The sequence below is a fragment of the Bubalus kerabau genome, chromosome 4 (assembly GCF_029407905.1).
Source record: "Bubalus kerabau isolate K-KA32 ecotype Philippines breed swamp buffalo chromosome 4, PCC_UOA_SB_1v2, whole genome shotgun sequence".
NCBI classification, from domain to species: Eukaryota; Metazoa; Chordata; class Mammalia; order Artiodactyla; family Bovidae; genus Bubalus; species Bubalus kerabau.
The window spans coordinates 78,170,890-78,195,907 of record NC_073627.1 but is presented as its reverse complement, the minus strand read 5'-3'; positions in this window follow the sequence as shown (position 1 = coordinate 78,195,907).

Sequence of the window (25,018 nt, the reverse complement as noted above, 5' to 3'; positions counted from 1 at the left end):
AAGTTCTCCAGGCTGGGGGTCTATTTCAAACTCTACCACAAGGACATGCCTTAGAAATTAACATTTTTGAAGCTAAAGTAGATGGTATTTTCTAAGTGTAAAAGGCAAACCTGACTGATGTTGAATTTTCCATGATCATTAATTATAATAAATTCAAATATACATATTAAGATTAATGTTACCATTATTGTAAACTTTAGAATATTTAATAATTAGAAAAATATTGCTGGGTTCATAACAGCGATTTTGTCAAAGCTGTTTGTTACTTTCAGGTAAATTAACATCTTAAGCAAGTTAAATTTCTCCATTTATTTCAATCTTCCTTGATTTACTTTTTTTTAACCATTTGATGTGATAACATACAGTGTTTGAGGTAACAGTATGTACTACCACCACTATTGGGCAAATGAGAGTCAGTGTCAAACAGATTTTAATTTGAGGGTTCTGTGATGTTTAAAATGTTCACGTAGCGTAATAGAATAGGTTTCAAAAGACAATAAAAATATTATCTCAGGCTTAGTAACATACAAAAGGACTCAGAGATGGCAAATTCATCTAGTAGTTTTCCAGATTGACTAAGAAAAATTCTGGAACCCCAGCATCCTATTTCCCCATGTATTTTTCACCTACTGACGTGCCAATGTGACCAACAAAGTAGACCGATGCAGTGGCATCTTGGGGCCTGTCTGCCCACACTTGGCTTGCGGCATGGAGTATACTGATACCTAGCATCCCACTGCTAGCCTCTGAGGTTGCTGAGGATGAAACCAACTTAGTCAAGAATTTCATCTCCAAGAAAATCTGAACTAGTTTACATGTGCATGTCTTCACATTGTGATTTTATCTAAAATATTCAGTAAAAAAAAAAAAAAAAATCAGCAAACAAGTCAGCAAGTGGACTTCATCCCTTCATGCTGAAAGTGAAAGTCCTTCAATCGTCTATGACTCTTTGCGACCCCATAGACTATACAGTCTGTAGAATTTTCCAGGCCAGAATACTGGAGTGGGGATCTTCCCAACCCAGGGATATGAACCCTTGTTTCCCGCTTTGCAGGCAGAGTCTTTACCAGCTGAGCCACAAGGGAAGCCCATACATACCAGAGGTTTTAGCAGTAATACCTTGACTTTGGGCTATGTGTTCTTTCCTTGATTTCTTTCATCTGTTTTGTAGTTTTCAGTACTCAAGTCCTGTACATATTTCCTAGAAGTATACCCAAATAATTTCACTTTTGAGTGATTGTAAATGGTATACTTTTAAATTCAGTGTCTATGTGCCCATCGCTGGTATATAAAAATAAAACCAATTTTCTATACTTATGTTCTATGCTGAAAACTTTGTGAACTCATTTATTATTTTAAGGTTAATTTTGTAGATTTGGGGGGATATTTTATATACATAATTATATCATCTGTGAATAGTGACAATTTTATCATTTGTATGTCTTTTATTTCCTTTCTTGACTTTTTGCACTGTCTAGAACTTCCAATACTTTGTTGAATGGAAGAATAATCATCCTTAGTTCAGTTCAGTTCAGTTCAGTCGCTCAGTCGTGTCTGACTCTTTGCAACCCCATGAATCGTAGCACGCCAGGCCTCCCTGTCCATCACCAACACCTGGAGTTAGTCAAACCCAGGTCCATCAAGTCAGTGATGCCATCCAGCCATCTCATCCTCTGTTGTCCCCTTCTCCTGCTGCCCACAATCCCTCCCAGCATCAGAGTGTTTTCCAATGAGTCAACTCTTTGCATGAGGTGGCCAAAGTACTGGAGTTTCAGCTTTAGCATCATTCCTTCCAAAGAACACCCAGAGCTGATCTCCTTCAGAATGGACTGGTTGGATCTCCTTTCAGTCCATGGGACTCTTAAGAGTCTTCTCCAATACCACAGTTCAAAAGTACCAATTTTTCAGTGCTCAGCTTTTTCTTTGTCTAGTGTTATATATTTTTGCTTTTTATTCTACTGATAAAACATATTCCATTAATTATTTCTGGATGTTAACCTAATCTCACATCTTTGAAATCTTAATTAGTGATTGTATATGATATTTTAACATGTTGCTGGATTAAGTTTTCTAATATTCTGTTAAGGATATTTTCAACCATATTCATAAGATATATTTTCCTGTAGTCTTTTTTTTTACTTGTAATGTCTTTGATAGTTTAAGTACTAGAGTAAAACTCACTTTATACAATAATTTGGAAATTATTCCCTCCTATATGTTTTGAAAAAGTTTGTGAAAAAGGTATGTACAATTTTCAAAAAATTTGATAGAATTTAGCATTCTTGGCCCAGATTTTGACTTGTGAATAGTTTTTAAATTACTATTGTATTATAATAAATATTTAAATAAATTCAAACTATTTTATTACTATTTTAATCTCTTTATTTTTATAGGTTCATTCATATTTTCTATTGCTATTGTCTTGTTTTTATTTCTTCTAATTGATATACTTTTGGTACCTTGCATCTTTCAAGGAATATGTTAGTTTCACCTAAGTAATTAATTGCCATAGAATTTTTCATAGTATTCCTCATATAATCTCTGTTAGTATCATCAGGCCCATAGCAATGCTTGCTCTTTTACATATGATTTAGCTCTTTGAGGGTTCTCTTCATTCTTTGGAAATGTACATAAAATTTTATCAAGCTTGTTGATTTTTTTCAAAGAAACTATTTTTGGTTTCACTAATTTCTATGGTTTTTCCATTTTTCCTTTATTATTTACCACTCTGATATCTACTATTTCCTTTTACCTTCTTGCTTTAACTTTGGTTTGCTTTTCTTTTTATCTCAAGTCTCTTAAGGTGAAATGTTAATTATTTATTACAAATTTTTTTCTGTTTTAGTATAGGAATTCACAGTTAAAAATTTCACTTTATGTACTACATACACTCTATCTCATATGTTTTGTATGTTATGGTTTGATTTTTTAAATTTATTTTTAATTATTTCTGATTTCCCTCTTTATACCCTCCGACTCATTTGTTAAAATAGGACTGTAAGCCAGAAAGAAAACACCAATACAGTATACTAACGCATATATATGGAATTTAGAAAGATGGTAACAATAACCCTGTATACGAGACAGCAAAAGAGACACTGATGTATAGAACAGTCTTGTGGACTCTGTGGGAGAGGGAGAGGGTGGGATGATTTGGGAGAATGGCATTGAAACATGTATAATATCATATATGAAATGAGTCGCCAGTCCAGGTTTGATGCACGATACTGGATGCTTGGGGCTGGTGCACTGGGATGACCAGAGGGAGGGTATGGGGAGGGAGGATAGAGGAGGGCTCAGGATAGGGAACACATGTATACCTGTGGCAGATTCATTTGATATATGGCAAAACCAATACAATATTGTAAAGTTAAAAAATAAAATAAAATAAAGTAATAAAAAGGAGTGTTTTAAATATCCACAGACTTGTGAGTTTCTAAATTTTTTCTTTATTGTTTTCTAATTTCATACCACTGTGTTCAGAAAATATACTGCACATAATCTCCATCGTGAAAAATTTATTGAAATCTGTTTTCTGGCTTAGTGTGTTATTTATACTGGAGAATATTCTAGGCTCACTTATGCACACTGTTACCACTTTCATTCAATGTGACAAGCAGTCACTTCTGGGTATTTATCCGAAAGAACTGAATTTGGTATCTCAAAGAGAGATTAGCACTCCAGTGTTCGATGTGGCACTATTCACAATAGCCAAGATGTGGAAACAGCTTCAACATCAATCCACAGATGGATAGAGAAAGCAGGGTGACATCCCAGTGCTCTGGCTAGCTCCCACCGCCACGTGGAATGAAAGTGGTGACAGTGTGCATAAGTGAGCCTAGAATATTCTCCAGTATAGATAACACACTAAGCCAGAAAACAGATTTCAATAAATTTTTCACGATGGAGATTATGTGCAGTATATTTTCTGAACACAGTGGTATGAAATTAGAAAACAAAAAAGAAAAAATTTAGAAACTCACAAGTCTGGGGAGGCCTTACAAATAGCTGTGAAAAGAAGAGAAGCAAAAAGCAAAGGAGAAAGGAGAGATATAAACATCTGAATGCAGAGTTCCAAAGAATAGCAAGAAGAGATAAGAAAGCCTTCTTCAGCAATCAATGCAAAGAAATAGAGGAAAACAACAGAATGGGAAAGACTAGAGATCTCTTCAAGAAAATCAGAGATACCAAAGGAACATTTCATGCAAAGATGGGCTCAATAAAGGACAGAAATTGTATGGACCTAACAGAAGCAGAAGATATTAAGAAGAGGTGGCAAGAATACAAAGAAGAACTGTACAAAAAAGATCTTCACGAGCCAGATAATCAGGATGGTGTGATCACTGACCTAGAGCCAGACATCCTGGAATGTGAAGTCAAGTGGGCCTTAGGAAGCATCACTATGAACAAAGCTAGCGGAGGTGATGGAATTCCAGTGGAGCTATTCCAAATCCTGAAAGATGATGCTGTGAAAGTGCTGCACTCAATATGCCAGCAAATTTGGAAAACTCAGCAGTGGCCACAGGACTGGAAAAGGTCAGTTTTCATTCCAATCCCGAAGAAAGGCAATGCCAAAGAATGCTCAAACTACCACACAATTGCACTCATCTCACATGCTAGTAAAGTAATGCTTAAAATTCTCCAAGCCAGGCTTCAGCAATATGTGAACCGTGAACTTCCTGATGTTCAAGCTGGTTTTAGAAAAGGAACCAGAGATCAAATTGCCAACATCTGCTGGATCATGGAAAAAGCAAGAGAGTTCCAGAAAAACATCTATTTCTGCTTTATTGACTATGCCAAAGCCTTTGACTGTGTGGATCACAATAAACTGTGGAAAATTCTGAAAGAGATGGGAATACCAGACCACCTGATATGCCTCTTGAGAAATTTGTATGCAGGTCAGGAAGCAACAGTTAGTTAGAACTGGACATGGAATAACAGACTGGTTCCAAATAGGAAAAGGAGTACGTCAAGGCTGTATATTGTCACCCTGTTTATTTAACTTATCTGCAGAGTACATCATGAGAAACGCTGGACTGGATGAAACACAAGCCCGAATCAAGTTTGCCGGGAGAAATATCAACAACCTCAGATATGCAGATGACACCATCCTTATGGCAGAAAGTGAAGAGGAACTAAAAAGCCTCTTGATGAAGGTGAAAGTCAAGAGTGAAAAAGTTAGCTTAAAGCTCAACATTCAGAAAACGAAGATCATGGCATCCGGTCCCACCACTTCATGGGAAATAGATGGGGAAACAGTGGAAACAGTGTCAGACTTTATTTTTTGGGGCTCCAAAATCACTACAGATGGTGACTGCAGCCACGAAATTAAAAGATGCTTACTCCTTGGAAGGAAAGTTATGACCAACCTAGATAGCATATTGAAAAGCAGAGACATTACTTTGCCAACAAAGGTCCGTCTAGTCAAGGCTATGGTTTTTCCTGTGGTAACATATGGATGTGAGAGTTGGACTGTGAAGAAGGCTGAGCGCTGAAGAATTGATTCTTTTGAACTGTGGTGTTGGAGAAGACTCTCGAGAGTCCCTTGGACTGCAAGGAGATCCAACCAGTCCATTCTGAAGGAAATCAGCCCTGGGATTTCTTTGGGAGAATGGTTGCTAAAGCTGAAACTCCAGTACTTTGGCCACCTCATGCGAATTGTTTACTCATTGGAAAAGACTCTGATGCTGGGAGGGATTGGGGGCAAGAGGAGAAGGGGACAACAGAGGATGAGATGGCTCGATGGCATTACTGATTTGATGGACATGAGTCTGTGTGAACTCCGGGAGTTGGTGATGGTCAGGGAGGCCTGGTGTACTGCGGTTCATGGGGTTGCAAAGAGTCGGAGACGGCTGAGTGACTGATCTGATCTGATCTGATGTGCATATATATACAAATAATATCTCGTATCATTAATGAGAGGTATCTTGTATAGATGTATGGTAGTTATAGTTCTTTTCTAATATTGTTAATATTGTTCACATCTCCTACTTCTCTGCTTAGTATTTATACATTACTGAAAGTGCAATATTAACATCTCTATTACTATTGCTCGATTTTTACATTTCTCCATTCATTCCTTTCAGTTTTTATTTCATTAATGTTGGTGCTTATTGTTAACTGCATATATGTTTATAATTGTTATATGCATTCACTATTTTATCTTTATAAAATGACTTGACACAAATTGGTGGAGTAGAAGGATGTGCGCTCATTTCCTCCTGTGAGAACTCCAAAATTGCAACTAACCGCTGAACAACCATTGACAGGAGAATGTTGAATCCCACCAAAAAGAGATAGCCACATCCAAAGGAAAAGGAGAAGCCCTAACAAGACAGGAGGAGGGGGAGAATCACATTTGGAATCAAACCCCACACAAGCCAGAGATGCTCAGAGGGCTCAAACAAAAGCTTGTGCACACCAGGACCCACAGGAAACTGAGCCAGACAAGCCTTTGAGTGTTTGAGCATCTCCTGCAGATGCAAGAGTCTGCAGGGGCCTGCGGTGGGGACAGTGGCTCTGGCTGCTGCAGACCTGGGAGGCGTGGCACGTGAGCCCCACCATAGAGTCACCAAGTAGACAACCTATAAACTTGAGAACAATTAAACCAAAGAAGTTCTCGCACTGTTGCAAAAGTTCTAGGGCCCAAAACAGATTTCCCAACCTGGGGATCTGGTAAAGGGGCTAAGAGAGATGACTGTACACATGGACATCATGAGATAATCAATACTGAAATCAGATTGACAATGTCCATCTCCCAATCTTGTTTTCGCTGACTGTATAGAGCTTCTCCATCTTTGGCTGCAAAGAAGCTTTATGCAGTCAGCAGAAACAAGATTGGGAGATAACTGTGGCTCAGACTATGAAATCCTTATTGCCAAATTCAGACTTATACTGAAGAAAGCAGGGAAACTACTAGACCATCAGGTATGACCTAAATCAAATCCCTTAAGATTATATAGTGGAAGTGACAAATAGATTCAAGGGTTAGACCTGATAGAGAGCCTGAAGAATTATGGATGAAGGTTCGTGACATCATACAGAAGGCAGTGATCAAAACCATCCCCAAGATAAAAGGAAAAAGGCAAAATGGTTGTCCGAGGAGGCATTACAAATAGTTGAGAAAAGAAGAGAAGTGAAAGGCAAAGGAGAAAAGGAAAGACATATCCATCTGAATGCAGAGTTCCAAAGAATAGCAAGAAGAGATAAGAAAGCTTTTCTCAGCAAGCAATGCAAAGAAATAGAGGAAAACAACAGAATGGGAAAGACTAGAGATCTCTTCAAGAAAATTAGAGATACCAAGAAAACATTTCATGCAAAGATGGGCACAATAAAGGACAGAAATGGTATGGACCTAACAGAAGCAGAAGATATTAAGAAGAGGTGGCAAGAATACCGAGAAAAACTATACAAAAAGATCTTCATGACCCAGAGAATCACAATAGTGTGATCACCCACCTAGAGCCAGACATCCTGGAATGTGAAGTCAAGTGTGCCTTAGGAAGCATCACTACGAACAAAGCTAGTGGAGGTGATTGAATTCCAGTTGAGCTACTTCAAATCCTGAAAGATGATGCTATAAAAGTGTTGCAGTCAATACACCAGAAAATTTGGAAAACTCAGCAGTGGCCACAGGACTGGAAAAGTTCAATTTTCATTCTAATCTTAAAGAAAAGCAATGCCAAAGAATGTTCAAACTATCACACAATTGCACTGATCTCACACTCTAGCAAAATAATGCTCAAAATTTTCCAGGCTAGATTTCAGTACTACATAAACTGAGAACTTCCAGATGTTCAAGCTGGATTTTGAAAAGGGAGAGGAACCAGAGATCAAATTTCCAACATCCATTGGATCATAGTAAAAGCAAGAGAATTCCAGAAGAACACAACTTCTGCTTCATTGATTATGTTAAAGCCTTTGATTGTGGGGATCACAACAAATTGTGGAAAATTCTTCAAGAAATGGGAATACCAGACCACCCTACCTGCATCCTGAGAAATCTGTATGCAGGTAAAAAAGTAACAGTTACAACCAGACATGGAACAACACACTGGTTCCAAATTGGGGAAGAAGTACGTCAAGGCTGTATATTGTCACTCTGCTTATTTAACTTACATGCAGAGTACATCATGGGAACTGCTGGACTGGATGAAGCACCAGTTGGAATCAAGGTTACTGGGAGAAATATCAATAACCTCAGATATGCAGATGTCATCACCTTCATGGCAGAAAGTGATGAGGAACTAGAGAGCTTCTTGATGAAAGTGAAAGTAGAGAGTGAAAGAGCTGGCATAAAACTGACCATTCAAAAAACGAACATTATGGTACCCGGTTCCATCACTTCATGGCAAATAGATGGGGAAACAGTGGAAACAGTGACAGACTATTTTATTGGGCTCTAAAATCACTGAAGATGGTGATTGCAGCCATGAAATTAAAAGATGCTTGCTGCTTAGAAGAGAAGCAATGACCAAACTAGACAGCATATTAAAAAGTAGAGACATTATTTTGCTAACAAAGGCCGTTTAGTCAAAGCTATCGTTTTTCCAGTGGTCATGTTTGGATGTGAGTGGGACCATAAAGAAAGATGAGTGCCAAAGGATTGATGCTTTCTCCAACTGGTGCTGGAAAAGTGTTTGAGAGTCACTTGGACAGAAATGAGATCAAACCAGTCCATCCTAAAGGAAATCAGTTCTGAATATTCATTGAAAGTACTGATGCTGAAGCTGAAGCTCTAATACTTTGACCACTAGCACTGGATGTGGAGACCTGACTCATTGGAAAAGACCCTGATGTTGGGAAAGACTGAAGGCAGGAGGAGACAGGGATGTCAGAGAATGAGATGGTTTAATGGTATCACAAACTCAATGGATATGGGTTTGAGCAAGCTCCAGGAGCTGGTGATGGACAGGGAAGCCTGGCATGCTGCAGTCCATGGGGTCTCAAATAGTCAGACATGACTGAGCAACTGAACTGAACTAACTGAACCTTATAAAGTAAGTCTTTAACTTTTAATCTTTTTTTTAATTAAAGTTTCTATTGTCTGACGTCACTATTGCCACTGCAGCATTTTTTTGATAACTGTTTGCATAATATATATTTTTCAGCCTTTTAATTTTAAACTACTTGTGTCTTAGAATATAAGCACATTTAGTGTAGATAGCATATACTTGGATCCTATTGTTTTTCTTTTTTTTCCATTATAACCATTTCTGTGTTTCATTGAATTGCTTAATACACTCACATATGATGGTAATATTAATATAACTGGATTTATATCTGTCATTTAAAATTGTGTTTTCTATGTACCTATTTTTTCTCATTTCCCCTCTCTAGTTATCTTTAGCTAATTAGTCAACCTATAGTGAAACATGTATTAAAAATGTATAATTTAGCAGATAACTGAATCCAGAAATGTCCCAATTACTGCCTATAACCACAGCCTGCACTGTTTTTGAGAGCACTCTTAGACATTAGCTTCTTGTGCATGTTTGTTAATGATATCAGTTCCTTTGAAAAGAGATTCAGTTCAGTTCAGTCACTCAGTCATGTCCAACTCTTTGCGACCCCATGAATTGCAGCACACCAGGCCTCCCTGTCCATGACCAACTTCCGGAGTTCACCCAACCTCATGTCCATCAAATCGGTGATGACATCCCGCCATCTCATCCTCTGTCATCCCCTTCTCCTCCTGCCCCCAATCCATCCCAGCATCAGAGTCTTTTCCAATGAGTCAACTCTTTGCATGAGGTGGCCAAAGTACTGGAGTTTCAGCTTTAGCATCATTCCTTCCAAAGAACACCCAGGACTGATCTCCTTTAGAATGGGCTGGTTGGATCTCCTTGCAGTTCAAGGGACTCTCAAGAGTCTTCTCCAACACCACAGTTCAAAAGCATCAATTCTTCGGTGCTCAGCCTTCTTCACATCCACATCCAACTCTCACATCCATACATGACTACTGGAAAAACCATAGCCTTGACTAGATGGACCTTTGTTGGCAAAGTAATGTCTCTGCTTTTCAATATGCTATCTAGGTTGGTCATAACTTTCCTTCCAAGGAGTAAGCGTCTTTTAATTTCATGGCTGCAGTCACCATCTGTAGTGATTTTGGAGCCCAGAAAAATAAAGTCTGACACTGTTTCCACTGTTTCCCCATCTATTTGCCATGAAGTGATGGGACCAGATGCCATGATCTTCATTTTCTGAATGTTGAGCTTTAAGCCAACTTTTTAACTCTCCTCTTTCACTTTCATCAAGAGGCTTTTTTTTTTTTTTCCAAATAGGAAAAGGAGTACATCAAGGCTGTATTGTCACCCTGCTTATTTAACTTATATGCAGAGTATATCATGAGAAATGCTGAGCTGGAAGAAGCACAAGCTGGAATCAAGTTTCCTGGGAGAAATCTCAATAACCTCAGATATACAGATGACACCACCCTCATGGCAGAAAGTGAAGAGGAACTAAAAACCTTCTTGATGAAGGTGAAAAGAGATTAGGATCTATTTATTTTATTGCTTGCTTCTCTCTCCATGTACATCTGTGCCATAACTCTAGGAGTGGGCACAATGGCATGCTTCCCTTGGAGTGACACTCTTGATCTAGTAACTGAACTCTTGGTAAACAGAGGCAGGAGACATAATTCTTGTTGGACTGCTTCACCTAGTATGGGAACTCTAGTTTACAACTCAGAACAAGAGTGCAGTCTCAGGGATTTCATGTCAAAGACAGAATCTCTGTTACACAAACTGATCCTAAATAGAAGGTAGAATCTGCCTCTCAGCTTTACTCAGAACAGAGAAGAGGCAGCAGGTAGCTGGGAACAGTGTGGTGAATTCTGAAAGAGAAATTTCCTTCTGGTAAGAAAACCCTATAGTTTTTCACTAGTGGATGGATCACTTATGGATGTGAGAGTTGGACTATAAAGAAAGCTGAGCGCTGAAGAACTGATGCTTTTGAACTGTGGTGTTGGAGAAGACTCTTGAGAGTCCCTTGGACTGCAAGGAGATCCAACCAGTCCATCCTAAAGAAGATCATTCCTGAGTGTTCATTGGAAGGACTGATGCTGAAGCTGAATCTCCAATACTTTGGCCAGCTGATGCGAAGAACTGATGCATTGGAAAAGACCCTGATGCTGGGAAAGATTGAAGGTAGGAAGAGAAAGGAACAACAGAGGATGAGATGGTTGGATGGCATCACCAACTCAATGGATGTGAGTTTGAGTAAACTCCAGAAGTTGGTGATGGACAGGGAGGCCTGGCGTGCTGCAGTCCATGCAGTTGCAAGGAGTCAGACACAACTGAGCAATTGAACTGAACTGAAGAAAACCCTCTGGTAAGGGGGAGAGAGACCTGTATTCTTGGCTATCCCAGTGTGGCAGGGACCAAGGGAGAGGGAGACCTGTCTTGGCTATCCCAGTCCGGCGTGGAATTTCTGCTTTGCTAATTTTACTTAATTTTCATACATTTACTTGATGAAACTATATTTCTTATTTATTCACTTGATGTAAGCCCTTTGGAGCATTTTCAGACTCTATAGTTGTTTTACATATATAACATATATTCATATGTGCATATGTATAAATTTATATATATAAATGGAGTGGCCATCATGGTCAAAAAAAGAGTCTGAAATGCAGTACTTGGATGCAATCTCAAAAACGACAGAATGATCTCTGTTCGTTTCCAAGGCAAACCATTCAATATCACAGTAATCCAAGTCTATGCCCCAAACAGTAAAGCTTGAAGAAGCTGAAGTTGAACGGTACTATGAAGACCTACAAGACCATTTAGGACTAACACCCAAAAAAGATGTCCTTTTCATTATAGGGGACTGGAATGCAAAAGTAGGAAGTCAAGAAACACCTGGAGTAACAGGCAAATTTGGCCTTGGAATACGGATTGAAGCAGGGCAAAGGCTAATAGAGTCTTGCCAAGAAAATGCACTGGTCATAGCAAACACCCTCTTCCAACAACACAAGAGAAGAATCTATACATGGACATCACCAGATGGTCAACACCAAAATCAGATTGATTATATTCTTTGCAGCCAAAGATGGAGAAGCTCTATACAGTCAGCAAAAACAAGACCAGGAGCTGACTGTGGCTCAGACCATGAACTCCTTATTGCCAAATTCAGACTTAAATTGAAGAAAGTAGGGAAAGCCATTAGACCATTCAGGTATGACCTAAATCAAATCCCTTATGATTACACAGTGGAAGTGAGAAATAGATTTAAGGGCCTAGATCTGATAGATAGAGTGCCTGATGAACTATGGAATGAGGCTCCTGACATTGTACAGGAGACAGGGATCAAGACAATCCCCATGGAAAAGAAATGCAAAAAATCAAAATGGCAGTCTGGGGAGGCCTTACAAATAGCTGTGAAAAGAAGAGAAGCAAAAAGCAAAGGAGAAAAGGAAAGATATAAGCATCTGAATGCAGAGTTCCAAAGAATAGCAAGAAGAGATAAGAAAGCCTTCTTCAGCGATCAATGCAAAGAAATAGAGGAAAACAACAGAATAGGAAAGACTAGGGATCTCTTCAAGAAAATCAGAGATACCAAAGGAACATTTCATGCAAAGATGGGCTCAATAAAGGACAGAAATGGTATGGACTTAACAGAAGCAGAAGATATTAAGAAGAGATGGCAAGAATACACAGAAGAACTGTACAAAAAAGATCTTCACGAGCCAGATAATCAGGATGGTGTGATCACTGACCTAGAGCAAGACATCCTGGAATGTGAAGTCAAGTGGGCCTTAGAAAGCATCACTATGAACAAAGCTAGTGGAGGTGATGGAATTCCAGTGGAGCTATTCCAAATCCTGAAAGATGATGCTGTGAAAGTGCTGCACTCGATATGCCAGCAAGTTTGGAAAACTCAGCAGTGGCCACAGGACTGGAAAAGGTCCATTTTCATCCCAATCCCAAAGAAAGGCAATGCCAAAGAATGCTCAAACTACCACACAATTGCACTCATCTCACACGCTGGTAAAGTAATGCTTAAAATTCTCCAAGCCAGGCTTCAGCAATATGCGAAGGAACCGTGAACTTCCTGATGTTCAAGCTGGTTTTAGAAAAGGCAGAGGAACAGAGATCAAATTGCCAACATCCGCTGGATCATGGAAAAAGCAAGAGAGTTCCAGAAAAACATCTATTTCTGCTTTATTGACTATGCCAAAGCCTTTGACTGTGTGGATCACAATAAACTGTGGAAAATTCTGAAACAGATGGGAATACCAGACCACCTGATCTGCCTCTTGAGAAATTTGTATGCAGGTCAGGAAGCAACAGTTAGAACTGGACATGGAACGACAGACTGGTTCCAAATAGGAAAAGGAGTACGTCAAGGCTGTATATTGTCACCCTGTTTATTTAACTTATCTGCAGAGTACATCATGAGAAACGCTGGACTGGATGAAACACAAGCTGGAATCAAGGTTGCCGGGAGAAATATCAATAACCTCAGATATGCAGATGACACCACCCTTATGGCAGAAAGTGATGAGGAACTAAAAAGCCTCTTGATGAAAGTGAAAGTGGAGAGTGAAAAAGTTGGCTTAATGCTCAACATTCAGAAAACGAAGATCATGGCATCCGGTCCCACCACTTCATGGGAAATAGATGGGGAAACAGTGGAAACAGTGTCAGACTTTATTTTTTTTGGGCTCCAAAATCACGACTGATGGTGACTGCAGCCACGAAATTAAAAGACACTTACTCCTTGGAAGGAAAGTTATGACCATCCTAGATAGCATATTCAAAAGCAGAGACATTACTTTGCCAACAAAGGTCCGTCTAGTCAAGGCTATGGTTTTTCCTGTGGTTATATATGGATGTGAGAGTTGGACTGTGAAGAAGGCTGAGCGCTGAAGAATTGATTCTTTTGAACTGTGGTGTTGGAGAAGACTCTTGAGAGTCCCTTGGACTGCAAGGAGATCCAACCAGTCCATTCTAAAGGAGATCAGCCCTGGGATTTCTTTGGAAGGAATGATGCTAAAGCTGAAACTCCAGTACTTTGGCCACCTCATGCAAAGAGTTGACTCATTGGAAAAGACTCTGATGCTGGGAGGCATTGAGGGCAAGAGGAGAAGGGGACAACAGAGGATGAGATGGCTGGATGGCATCACTGACTCGATGGACGTGAGTTCAGGGAACTCCGGGAGTTGGTTATGGACAGGGAGGCCTGGCGTGCTGCAATTCATGGGGTCGCAAAGAGTCGGACACAACTGAGTGTCTGATCTGATCTGATCTTATAACACTTATATATGTATATGGACTGTAGCCCTCCAGGTTTCTCAGTCTATGGAATTCTCCAGCTAAGAATACTGGAGTGCGTAGCCATTCCCTTCTCCTGTACTATACACAGATTCTATACTGAGTCCCCAGGAAAACCCCATATATATATTATATATTTTTATGTATATGTATTACTATTATACGGAGAAGGCAATGTCAGCCCACTCCAGTACTCTTGCCTAGAAAATCCCATGGACGGAGGAGCCTGGTAGGCTGCAGTCCATGGAGTCGCGAAGAGTCGGACACGACTGAGCTACTTCACTTTCACTTTTCACTTTCATGCATTGGAGAAGAAAATGGCAACCCACTCCAGTGTTCTTGCCTGGAGAATCCCAGGGACATGGGAGCCTGGTGGGCTGCCGTCTATGGGGTCGCCCAGAGTCGGACGCGACTGAAGTGATGTAGCAGTAGCAGTAGCATTACTATTATAAATAATGAATATACCATTATATATAAATATACTACCATACATAAACATTAATATATGAAATCATATATTTTATACAATTTTTGTATATGCATACTTTTATGTTTATTGTTAGATAATTCACATAGAATATATATCATGCCCATTTGCTGGGAGTAGATCTCTGTTCATGCATTTATGTGTTTTCTGTTTTTATCTTAGTAGGAGAAATAGGGAATAATAGGTCTACTTCCTAGGATTAGGCTTCTCAGATTCTTTTTTAATGCTGCTTTATTTATTTATATAATTTTCTTGCAGGACGTAATCTTCCTGTGGACTCAGGCTCCAGATCTGGGGGAACAGAGCAGCTGCACCTGTGCACTGGTTGGAGGGACTGAGCAAAGCCAGGCTGGAAAAGGATGGGCAGAAGCAGGAGTCTGTTTTAATTTTTTGTGGGACAATGTGCCAATTTGTCTGTTTAGTGCTTGGTGTCTTTAGAAAGTGCTTCATCTTCCCAATATTGACAATAAATATTTTGTCCAATTTAATTTTTGCACTTCAGCATTTTGATTGGTGAAAATCTTTGATTTCTTTGGAAAATATTTTTATATGAATATTGATCCAACCTAGTTGGCTTTCTTATAATTTCCTTCAATATACTTTATTATATAATTGATATTTCCTTCTTTCAATTAGAATGCTAGATCAACTACAAATTAACATTCAATATGTTTGTCCAACCAGGATTCCTATTCTCTTTCATCAGCTGTCCTATTTCATTAGGCATCCATCTCAATATGTGTGTGTGTGTAGCAGGAGATTTATATATTTATATATATATTATGTATTTTATAAATATATATGTATAGAAATATATATTTGTTGTTTTTATATGTTATAGTTGACTATACTAGGTTGCTCTCCCCTGTTGACTATGACTATTTTTTTTCTAAATAGTCTTTTTTTTCAGAACCATTCTGAACTTTATAATTAGGTTATCCACCAATGGAATCATATTAAATCTATTTCTTAGAGTACTGAAATAATTTATACTGAATCTTTCTAGCCAAATTTAGGTATGGCAATCCATATTTACATGATTAACAATTAGGACTCAAAGGTCTATGCTTTATACCACAGATCTCACTATTCTTTTTCCCTTATAAAAACTTATTTTTTCTATTTAGTAAAAATGAAATATAGTACATAGTAATAATAATATATTGCTTTGCTTATCTCCCCATTAATCATGTGAAAATTTTGCTAATAATGTTATTATCATATTATATTTGATATGTTACAGAGAGACTAATGAATATTAATAAATAGAACACATTTGTTACTCATGTGCCATTATCCCAACTGCTAAGGCTGCAAATTTAACTTCTTTTGCAAGGGTAAATGCTTTTTGAATATGGAATGACAAGTATTGAAAGATTATCTTCACTATTCAAAGCTTAAACTGCAGCCCTTAAAATATTATCTGGATTTTTATGATTGTTCTTTTGTTATCTTTCCAGTCTTCTCCATAGCCTTTCATTAGACCAGCACCAGAGGTGATCTCTACTGATTAAAAATTATGACACCATTTTCATAATAGAGACTCATTTCAACTCTACAACCAGAAGAGTTTGAATGAATAGAAAAATTCTCAGTAAAAATCATGTCATCAAAGAAGAATGCTTTACAAATCTGACAGTCAAACCACAAACAAAGGAATTTGGAAAAGGCTCATATTCTGACCACAGCTTTGAAATTCAATTATCTATTATGTAAAAATACTGTTTTCAGATTTCTTCATGTCCTGAAGACCTTGGCTTATACAGTTTTTCATTAACAAATGAGACAAAATTATCTCCCATTTCCTCTTAAACATCTGGGACTGCATCCTCAAATGTAAGATAAATGAGAGAGACTGACAATCCATGCAAATCCTAGTTTTACTCCACTATAGGTCTGAAAGGCTTGATGCCAAAATCAGGATCAGATCTGTCTCGTTGTTGACCAATGAAAAGCAAGTTTGTATGAATATTAGAAAAGCCATTCTCCTTAATTAAATTATGAATAATCTTGAACTTTCTAAACTTTACAACCAGTGTATAGAGTAATCCTCTGTGACTGCATGCAGGTGAAGCTGTAGCCTTCGTTCCTCTGATATCACATGTCCAGCTGTGTGTAGATAATCATGTACAGAGACATTCTTAGCAGTATTATTGCCTTAGAAGGCAAACTTGGCGATGTTACTTTTGAGAGGTTCAATAGTCTCATGTGAATGCGTAGGGTCAGGTGCTAGATTGCCTGGGGTAACAATTTGATGTTACTCTGTGACTTTGAAAATTTTATATATTCTATCCTCATAAGACTCCCTACATGGAAAAAATAAGAGTAGTTTTAACATATAATTATAGGATTTTTGTGAAAATTAAATAAGTAACTATAGGGTAAGATGCTGACAATTGTGCCTGATTCATAGCAGGTGTTTAATGTATGTGTTGTGGTTTAAAAATATGTACCTTAATTATTTGATAATCTTTTGACAGTTGAGTAGAACCCAATTCCCTAACACTTGAGCGTAGCCAGAGTCGGTGACTTGCTTCCAGTGAGTGATTTTGTAGAAATAACAAATTCTGGTTTCTTAGGTTAGGTCATGAGACATTGTTGTTTTCATCTCTATCTTTTTGGATCACTTGCTCTGAGGGGAAGTCAGCTGCTGTTTTAAGAGGACAATAAGGCAACCATACAGCGGGACTCAAATGGTCAGGATCTTCAGCTTCACGTAGGTACCCAATAAGGAACTGAGGCATGTGGTCAATATTCTGATTGGAGGGAGCTATGCACGCACCCAGCCAAGCTGTTTTTAAATTCTTGGTTGATGGAAAATGTGAGACAATGAAAGTTTACTTTTCGAAGCAACCAAGTTTTGGAGTCAACTGGTTATGTAGCAATAGATAATTATTACAATCCCTTAGCTACTACTGGTATTATTTCCTTGCTAACATTTCTCAGTTAGGCCCAGAGAACTATTGCTTAGCAACTGGTTCATACTTAAACTCAGATGGCCTAATCAGTGAATTGTACTAAACTCTGAATAAGAATTAACATAAATTCATCACAAACTATTCAAAAAACTCTTTGTGTGAGACCATTATTATTTTGATACCAAAAACAAGGTTTCACAAGGATAAAACTAAACAAAACTACAGACCAACACTGCTTATGAAAAGACTAGAAATTCTCAAAAAAAAAAAAAAACTAAACAAAACAAAAACGAGAAAGCTAAACCTAAAGAAGTATAAAAATGATTATATAACCTTACCAAGTGAGGATTATCTCGGGAAAAAAGGTTGTGTTAAGATTTCCAAATCATATACGTAATAAAAGAATAACAAAACATTATATTATGATAAAATAAAGCACATAAAAAACACATGATCATCTCAAGAGATAAAGAAATAACACTAGAGAAAAATAATATCCTTTGAAGATAGTCATGCTAAAAAATTAGGAATGGAAAGGAACTTCCTCAACTGATAACAAGTATCTACAAAAACAAATTAAAAAAGAAACCACAACTAATACGCTACTTAATGTGTAAGACTATTTAGGAGATATACATGAAGACTTTCTTGCCATTTCAGTTCAACATTGTACTGAAGGTTTTAGGGAAGGAATCAGGCAAAAAAAATAAATAAAAAGCCTCAAGATAAAAGGAAAATTTGAAAATATCTCTTTTCATTGAGGATATTATTATCAAGGATATTATACTAATATTATAATATAATTTCATTGAGTATATTATATTAATAATTATTATTATTTCATTGAGGATATTATTGCATAGAGAAAAATACAAAGGATACACACACCAAAAAAACCCTACTAATTCTAATAAACAAGTTCTACAACACTGCAATATACAATATCAGTACATAAAAATCAATGATATTTATACACATTCAGTATAATAACGTGAAAGTGAAGGTAAAGTGATTCCACTTAAAATAGCACCTAAAGTAAAACAGAACAATTATGAAATAACTTGAAAAAAAATTGCATGGTTTTTACTATGCAAACCACAAGACACTGTAGCAATATGTTAATGGAAATCTAAACAAATGATTAAACTTTCTGTGTTTATGGATCAGATAATTTAATACTGTTAAGACTGCAACCTTTCAAAATTTATCTACAGAATTCATGTGATTCCTATTAAAATCCTTGTCTTTATTTTGCAGCAATTGACAAGCTGATCCTGAAATTCATGTAGAAATGTAGGTGCACCAGAGTAGCCAAAAAAAAACTTAAATAAGAACACGTTTAGATGACTCACACTTTACCATATCAAAATTATTTAGATATAAAACTTTAGTTGCAATTTACTGTAATCAAGATTACATGATCCTAACATACGGAGAGCAGAGAAGGCAATGGCAACCCACTCCAGTACTCTGGCCTGGAAAATCCATGGACGAAGGAGCCTGGTAGGCTGCAGTCCAAGGGGTCACTAAGAGTCAAACACGACTGAGCGACTTCACTTTCACTTTTTACTTTCATGCTTTGGAGAAGGAAATGGCAACCCATTCCAATGTTCTTGCCTGGAGAATCCCAGGGAAGGGGAAGCCTAGTGGGCTGCCGTCTATGGGGTCGCACAGAGTCGGACATGATTGAAGCGTCTTAGCAGCAGCAACGTAGGGAAAGACATGTAGAATTCAGAATCCTAGCTGAATCACTGACAGTATTACCAAGTGATATTATGCCATAAGGAGGACAAAAGAATGTCATGATAGAAAGAACAGTCATTTCAGCAATACAATCCTACCTCAAGAAACAAGAAAATGATTAAATAGACAGCCTAACTTTACACCTAATACAACTGGAAAAAAAGAAGAACAACAATAACAAAAACAAAGTTAGCAGAAGGAAAGAAATCATAAAAATAAGAGCAGAAATAACTGAAAAAGCAATGAAAAAAAACAATAGTAAACATTAATAACACTAAAAGCTGGTTCTTTGAAAAGATAAACAAAATTGACAAACCTTCAGCCAAACTCATCAAGAAAAAAAGAATCAAATTAACAAAATTAAAAATGAAAAAGGAGAGGTTACAACAGACAATGCAGAAATACAAAGGATCATAAGAGATTATTATGAGCAGCTATACACCAATAAAATGGACAACCTAGAAAAAATGGACACATTCTTAGAAAAGCTAAATCTTGCAACTGAACCAGGAAGAAATAGAAATTATGAAAATCAAATTACAGTGAAATCAAAACTGTGATTAAAAAATCTCCATTAAAAAAAAGCTTCACAGCTGAATTTTTTTCAAACATTTAGAAAAGAGCTAATGCCTATCATTCTAAAACTCTTTCAAAAAACTGCAGAGGAAGGAACACTCCCAAATTTATTCTAGGAGGCCACATCACCCTGATTCCAAAACTAGACGAAGAGAAGGGAGGGAAGGAGCCTCATAAGGGAGGAGATATATGCATATAAGTATGGCTGTATAAATATGTATATAGAATTATGTATGTATTATGTATGTAGAATTATCTACAGATATGTAGAATTATGGCTGATTTGTGTTGTTATGTTGGCATAAAACAATATATCACTGAAAGATTAAAAAACAAAACAGATTTTAAAAATGGTGTTTGAGGAAATTGGATAAAAATGATCAAAAGGTACAAACTTCCAATCTAAGATAAATGAGTATATGGGATGAAATGTACAACATCAGATCAGATCAGATCAGATCAGATCAGTCACTCAGTTGTGTCCGACTCTTTGTGACCCCATGAATGGCAGCACGCCAGGCCTCCCTGTCCATCACCAACTCCCGGAGTTCACTCAGACTCAGGTCCAGCGAGTCAGTGATGCCATCCAGCCATCTCATCCTCTGTCGTTCCCTTCTCCTCCTGCCCCCAATCCCTCCCAGCACCAGAGTATTTTCCAATGAGTCAACTCTTTGCATGAGGTGGCCAAAGTACTGGAGTTTCAGCTTTAGCATCATTCCTTCCAAAGAAAGCCCAGGGCTGATCTCCTTCAGAATGGACTGGTTGGATCTCCTTGCAGTCCAAGGGATTCTCAAGAGTCTTCTCCAACACCACAGTTCAAAAGCATCAATTCTTCAGCGCTCAGCCTTCTTCACAGTCCAACTCTCACATCCATACGTTACCACAGGAAAAACCATAGCCTTGAATAGACAGACCTTTGTTGGCAAAGTAATGTCTCTGCTTTTCAATATGCTATTTAGGTTGGTCATAACTTTCCTTCCAAGGAGGAAGCATCTTTTAATTTCATGGCTGCAGTCACCATCTGCAGTGGTTTTGGAGCCCAGAAAAATAAAGTCTGACCCTGTTTCCACTGTTTCTCCATCTATTTCCGATGAAGTGATGGGACTGGATGCCATGATCTTCGTTTTCTGAATGTTGAGCATTAAGCCAACTTTTTCACTCTCCACTTTCACTTTCATCAAGAGGCTTTCGAGTTCCTCTTCACTTTCTGCCATAAGGGTGGTGTCATCTGCATATCTGAGGTTATTGATATTTCTCCCGGCAATCTTGATTCCAGCTTGTGTTTCTTCCAGTCCAGCATTTCTCATGATGTACTCTGCATATAAGTTAAATAAGCAGGGTGACAATATACAGCCTTGACGTACTCCTTTTCCTATTTGGAACCAGTCTGTTGTTCCACGTCCCGTTCTAACTGTTGCTTCCTGACCTACATATAGGTTTCTCAAGAGGCAGATCAGGTGGTCTGGTATTCCCATCTCTTTCAGAATTTTCCACAATTTATTGTGATCCACACAGTCAAAGGCTTTGGCATAGTCAATAAAGCAGAGATAGATGTTTTTCTGGAACTCTCTTGCTTTTTCCATGATCCAGCGGATGTTGGCAATCTGATCTCTGGTTCCTCTGCCTTTTCTAAAACCAGTTTGAACATCAGGAAGTTTACGGTTCACATATTGCTGAAGCCTGGCTTGGAGAATTTTAAGCATTACTTTACTAGCGTGTGAGATGAGAGCAATTGTGCGGTGGTTTGAGCATTCTTTGGCATTGCCTTTCTTTGGGATTGGAATGAAAACTGACCTTTTCCAGTTAGAGTTCTTATCACAAGTGAATTCTTTATCTTTTTTTAATTTTTATCAATATGAGATGATGACTATTCACTAAACTTACTGTGGCAATTATTATATGATGTATATAAGTCAAATCATTATGCTGCATGCTTTAAACTTATACAGTGCTTATGTAAACTGTATCTTAGAAAACTGGGAGAAAAAAATGGTGTTTCCTTACTAGATACCTACATGATTAAGAATGAATTTGGACCCTAACCTCATACCATAGACAAATGATTCAAAAGCCTAAATGTAGGTGATACAACTACAACAGTCTTATAACAAAACTTGAGTTAATATTTGTGATATTTAATTAGAAAATGTCTTAGCTATGACACCAAAACACACATGATAAAAGAAAAAAAAATTGTACTTTATGAAAAATAAAAATATCTTCACTTGAAAAGATATTATTAAGAAAGTGCAAAGTTAACACAGGAATAAGAAAAAATATTTGCAAATATTGTTTAGAAAAACACATATTGAGAATATTTAAACAACACTTAGAAGTCAAAAGTACAGAGAATTTTTGAATGTAAACACAGCACATAATTTTTAAAGTGAACAAAGTATGGGTATACATTTCTTCAGACAAAATATATAAAATGAATATAGGTACATTAAAAAGTGCTCAACTCATAATTCATAGGGAAATGCAAATCAAAATCACAATGGGATATCACTTTTTACGCAGTTCAGTTCAGTTCAGTCACTCAGTCGTGTCCGACTCTTTGCGACCCCATGAATTGCAGCACGCCAGGCCTCCCTGTGCATTACCAACTCCCGGAGTTCACTCAAACTCACGTGCATCGAGTCAGTGATGCCATCCAGCCATCTCATCCTCTGTCGTCCCCTTCTCCTCCTGCCCTCAATCCCTCCCAGCACCAGAGTCTTTTCCAATGAGTCAACTCTTCGCATGAGGTGGCCAAAGTACTGGAGTTTCAGCTTTAGCATCAGTCCTTCCAAAGAACACCCAGGACTGATCTCTTTTAGAATGGACTGATTGGATACAGTAAGATGGCTATTTTTAAAATAAAATGTTTTGGTGAGTGAAAGTGCTAGTTGCTCAGTCATGTCCGACTCTTTGTGACCTCATGGACTGTAGCCTGCCAGGGTTCTCCATCTATGGGATTCTCCAGACGAGAATACTGGAGTGGATTGTCATTTTCTTCTCCAGGAGATCTTCCCAACCTAGGGATCAAACCCAGGTCTCCTGCATTGCAAGCAGACTCTTTACCATCTGAGCTACCAGGAAAGCTCTTTGGTGAGTATTAGGAGTAATGAAAATTCTCAGAAATAGCTGATAAGTCTATAAAAGGGTACAACCACTCTGCGTAATAATTTGGCAGTTCCTCAAAATATTACATGCAGAATTTCCATATGACTCAGCAATAACACTTGTAGGTATCTACCCAAGATAAATGAAAGAAAAATAGGGACAAAAAAAGTTGCATGCAAATGTTCACAGAATGACTATTCATAATAGATAGTAAATGGAAAGAAAATAAATGGCCCTCAATTGATTAATGGATAAACAAAACACATTTGTTCTTATAAAAAATATTAATTAGCAACAAAAAGGAAAGACACACTGATACATGTTACAGCATAGCTAAACCTTGAAAACTTAATGCAGTGTGAAAGAAGTCAGTCACAAAAGATATATTTTGTATGACTCAATTTACATTAAACATCCAGACTAGGCAAATACATAGAAGAAAAAATAAAAATGTTAGTTATCTGGGGCTGGAGGAAAGGCAATATACAGGGTAAATGCGCATGGATATAAGGTTCCTGTTTGGAGTGATGTAATTAGATAACAGTGGTTATTTCAAAAATTTGTAAATATACTTAAAAAACACTAAGATTTACTTGTTAAATGTTTGAATTTTATGGTATCTGAGTTATATCTTAATAAGTTGCTATTTCAAGGAAAACATTATGGACCCCAACATGTAATGCCCTAAAAGCTATTTGTGTATCTATGTAGATACACACACACATCTCAGTTTCTATACTAAAATTGTTTAATTGTCTAATTTAAAGACAGTTTTTATACTTATTCGTATAGTCACATAGTTCTTTATGGAGCTGTAAATAGGGTACCAGTGGGACTGGCAGAAAGACTGAAAAGATGGTTTGTAGACTTGTTTTTTTTTTTTAAGTTAATTTTTATTGGAGTATTACAATGCTGTGTTAGTTTCAACTGTACAACAAAATGAATCATACATCTTCTCTTTTTGGAGGATTTCTTTCCCATTTAGGTCACCACAGAGCACTGGGTAGAGTCTCCTGAGTAGATTCTCATTAGTTATCTACCTTATACTTAGTATCAAGAGTGTATATATGTCAATCCCAACCTCCCAATTCATCCAGCCCCTATAAACTGGGTATTAAAGAATGACTTGTTGCTAGTTAAATGAAGAAAAGGAGCAGTGGTATCATGGGAGCATAGGAGATGAGAAATGAATAATTTGGCAAAGAGGTAGAGAAAATTATAAAGAAAGTAAGAATTCTATCCTGAGAAATGAGAGAAAATTTAATGAAGTATTTAGATGGAATGGGATAACCCAGAGTTGTTTATTAAAAAAACTTTATACTTTAAGTATGATAACCACTAAAAACAAAAGCAATAAAGCAAACAAAAAAACTATAGGAATTACCATTAGGGATAGAGAAAAAAACGACTGCTTAGAAATCCTGCCTTTATATTTATACCTTCTTCCAATGACTTGTAGTTAGTGTTGACTTTTCTTAATGTTGATTTATTGATTTCTGTCCCTGTTTTCCCAACTCCAGATGCAAATGGCGAACAAATAATTCAAATAAATAATTGACAATAAATTTATTCAAATGGTACTATTGAGAGTCTATTAAAATTATTTTAGAAATCCCTGGTTTAGAAATCCGCTCACATTATCTTCCCCCTAAACAAACTATTTCTGTATAACTAAGTATAATGGTTCAATTCCATTAAACAATAATTGCTCATTTGACTAAAATGGCATTTACATTGTCTTTTCTTTACCATAAATTTATGTAGCAATATCTGACATCATTTCTATAGTTTAAAAAGGAACATTTAACCAGAGTATAAACAGTCAATAAAGATGAAAATAAATCATTATAACATCTGAATGTGTCTTAAAGAGAATTTATGTCTGCTTCTTAATTGCTATCCTACTTCAA